The sequence below is a fragment of the Etheostoma spectabile genome, chromosome 23 (genome assembly GCF_008692095.1).
Source record: "Etheostoma spectabile isolate EspeVRDwgs_2016 chromosome 23, UIUC_Espe_1.0, whole genome shotgun sequence".
Lineage (NCBI taxonomy): Eukaryota > Metazoa > Chordata > Actinopteri > Perciformes > Percidae > Etheostoma > Etheostoma spectabile.
The window spans coordinates 19824964-19828561 of record NC_045755.1 but is presented as its reverse complement, the minus strand read 5'-3'; the positions used below and the strand labels follow the sequence as shown (position 1 = coordinate 19828561).

The window sequence follows — 3598 nt, the reverse complement described above, 5'->3', positions numbered from 1 at the left end:
GTGGGTCTGGGGAAGGTTCATTCACAGCCCGTTTCCAAAGGGGCGTCACCAACGGACGCCGCTCAAATGCCTCTGGGCGCAATTGGATAGACCTTCAACCAATCAGATCTGGGTGACGTAGCAGCGGCCAATGGGTTGCTGCGCTTCGGTGGCGGTCGTGTTGAATGTAAACAAGAAGCTGCTTGCCGTCGCTGTGCTATCGTCATTGTGTAAAACCCGCCTCAATGGCTCTGATTGGTGCCTCGATTTGGAAAAATTAGTAATGGGCTTAAACGGGCTCTTGGCCAGACTAACTCTAATTTCAAATTTGCCAGAAGTTTGTCATTGGTTTTCCCAGGCTATGCAGCTCCAGCAGGGGACCCCAAAGTTCCCTTTCCCGAGACACATTAACCGGCTCTAACTAGGGGATCCCGAGGCGTCGATTAATCGGTTTATGTAAAAGAATTCTCTGCTTCCAGCTTCTTAAATGTGAATATTTTCTACTGTAGTATCTTCTCTCCTCTGTAAACAGTAAACTAAGACTAGGACGTCATCTTGGGAAACACTGATCCACATTTTTTCACCATTTTCTGACATTTAACAGACCAAACAACTAATTGATTACTCAAGAAAATATTCCACAGATTAATTGACAATGACAATATGTCAATATAACCCTAAATATGTACAATATAACAATATGAAAATAAGAATGTATGGTTTAGTGCAGGGTGTGCAAATATTGTTGAGGTACTGCATGTGCAAAGGTTAATGATATATTGTATAGTCTGGACTATATACTTCCCCACTGCACACACTATATATCCAAATATTGGCCATTCACTGGAAAGGTGTGAAACCATTTGGCAGGAATGTGTGTCACATTGCACGCCTGCTGGGGCATGTGCATTTGCATTGTACATGAGATACAAGTCTATTGTGCTGCTAGGCACATTTTACTCAGTTGTAGAGCAACATGATGATTCATCAGGAGTTGTGTTTGCGTCCAGTTGTGTTTGCGTTATCTCTTTTTTTAGTAATGTTTTGGTGTATTTTAACTTTTCTGCATAAAAATGTCTAAAAATAACTAGACTAATGAGCCTTTGAATATCACCAAGGGATCAATAAAGTTGTATCTTTATCCAAAATAATATAGAACATTGCATTTTTTGATCAAAAAGTAAATAAAGGCAGTGCTGGAAGAAGCATTCAGAGCCTTTACTTAATGTAAAAGTAGCTTTACGATTGCTATCTTTCATGTGAAAGTATGCAGATCTATTAGCAAATTTACGTAATTGAAGTAGCCTTTAAAAAAGTAAACATGTGTTTTACAGTTGTGGTTGTTCGAGGTGGAACGGATTTGGACCATTTATATGCTGTGGGGAAGTTATAATTAGGCTGTGTACAACATATATTATATAAAACATGAACAATTGTTATTTTGTACATGACGTCTTAGTCTGTAAAGTAACTAAAGCCGTCAGATAAACGTAGTGTAATAAAATGAACAATATCTCCCTTTGACATTTAGTGGAGTTAGTAGAATATAAAGAAGCATAAAATAGACTTACGCAAGTAAAAGTTGAGTACTTGAGTAAATGTACATTGATATATTTTAGGAATACTATAAGGATGTTGGTAAAGCTAAAGGCACTAAGAGACAGTTACACCACTACCGACGGTCACAGGTCTTACCTGTCGGCCACTTCGCCGGTCCGTATATGACTCCAACACCGACCACCACCGACCGACACCGACCACCACCGACCGACACCGACCACAGTGCCGAACCTGCTGCTCCTGCAGAGGTGAGACAGTTTAGAGTCTGTTACGGTGTGTGTCTGTCCGCTTCTTTGAATGAATGTTACTTATTCACCAGCGTGTCCCTCTCTCGGGGAGAGGCGGAGCTGTCTCTCTCTGTGTGTGTGTGTGTGTGTGTGTGTGTGTGTGTGTGTGTGTGTGTGTGTGTGCGCGCGCTTTTAGGTGCAAACAGATTCACGAGTCTATGAATGAAACAGTTATGATTTATTCCCATTTTCGTAACAATTGTGTTTTTTCCCTTAAAACCCTTGCGTTGTCTTCCCGTCAATAAATATAAAAAAATAAAATCAACACTTTTGCTGATGCTTTTGTTAAATGTTTGTCACAGTTATTTATGTTCAAACAAACTTCATTCATAGGAAATCATACCTGTTTGAGTTAGGAAAGCAGAAATTAGGAAATATTTAGACTAAAATTAAAGGAATGGATAACGGATAATCAGACTGGAATATGTCAACTTTTACTCAACACTATTTCAAAAACACTTCCATTTGTTTTTTCAAATGCTATTAAATTGAACAAGACGCCCCAAAATTAATGAAAGTAGAGATTTGTACTTGCCAAAGAGCGTTGTGTGGAATCAATCATGTTATTTTGGGGAATTATAAAGAACACTGATATAGGACAACGGGTCAATTTGACCCGCGGACAACATGAGGGTTAAGTTCAATTTAATTTACTAAAAAGTGACACACACATTGAACATTGTTTATTTTTTGGGCACCGTTCTCTTAACACGTCCATGGTGGGCGCTAACAAGCTAGTTAAAAACAAAATGGACGCTAACGTTACCCTTTCCGTTCCATTGCAACAATTCAATAAATTAAAAGAAAATTAGGTTAGTAAATGTACCCATTTTGAAGTCGGACACTTACATACAACGGCGGACAAGTATATAAAATAATTGTGGACACAGTTCTGATACTAAAAGCTCTGTGAAGGTGTAGAACCATAGTGTATAAAATAGACATCGGTACATGGAGCTAGCTAAATGCTAACGGAAGATTGCTAACGTGCTAGTTAGCAGTGACAATGCTAACTAGCTTAGCTAACCGTTAGCATTTTAGTTAGGTTGCATGTTAGCATTACTTTCGTTACTTAACGAGAAAGAAGAGGCTTTAGGGTACCTTGTCGAAGTTGTAGAGGTCATTGAGAATACTTTAGTACTTTAAGAGGTTGTAGGACGTCTTGGGGAGGTGTAGGGGCTTAAAAAAGTTATACTTATCACTAATTAGGTTGTTAGGCGCCATGACAACGAGTCATTGAGGAGGTTATGGGAGTTATTTATAACGTCTAAGCTAAGATTACTAATGTACTTTCAGTCATTCAATAATAATCTTATTTATTTAGAACAAGCTTTGAGGTGTTGTGACCTGCTAATGGGACTGACTTGTATTAGAAATCAAATATTTAAAGTCCCTCATCTTGAAGTTTATTACAGATTGAGACAAACTGGGCTACATAGCATTAAATTCAGCTCTTTTACTCCTAGAGGTGACCCATTCAGCCCGTTTTAATAAAGTTTAATGTTTAGTAGGGCTTACAAATAAAACACAGACTGTACATTTTAACAATCTATGAGTTAAAACCAGTAAAGGATTTTTTAAAAGTACTTTGGCGCCGCTAAGTGGCAGCATGAGAAAGACACTGTGGCAAAAAGCAAAAACTTCATCTGAATAATTTGAAAGATGCTGTAACCCATATGAACCTTTTTCCTTTTAGCATTTAATCCTGTGTATTTATATCATTGCGCTTCTTTATTAGATTACATACATTTACACAGTATATTTTATGAAAG

General features: G+C 38.1%; 1 protein-coding gene across 2 annotated transcripts in view; it reads right to left on the bottom strand.

Annotated features, from left to right (window-relative positions):
* Positions 1-1913, bottom strand: part of cpm (carboxypeptidase M) — a 23590-nt gene extending 21677 nt beyond the window's left edge. Inside the window, exons 1-2 of one of the 2 annotated variants that reach the window (XM_032505278.1) lie at positions 1750-1875; positions 1675-1719 (exon numbers count right to left, since the gene is read on the bottom strand). The gene's annotated coding sequence lies outside the window, so the exon portion shown is untranslated. Of the gene's footprint in view, positions 1-1674 lie in introns of both variants that reach the window. The other variant, XM_032505277.1, reaches the window with a different exon arrangement.
* Between the last annotated feature and the right edge of the window lie 1685 nt (positions 1914-3598).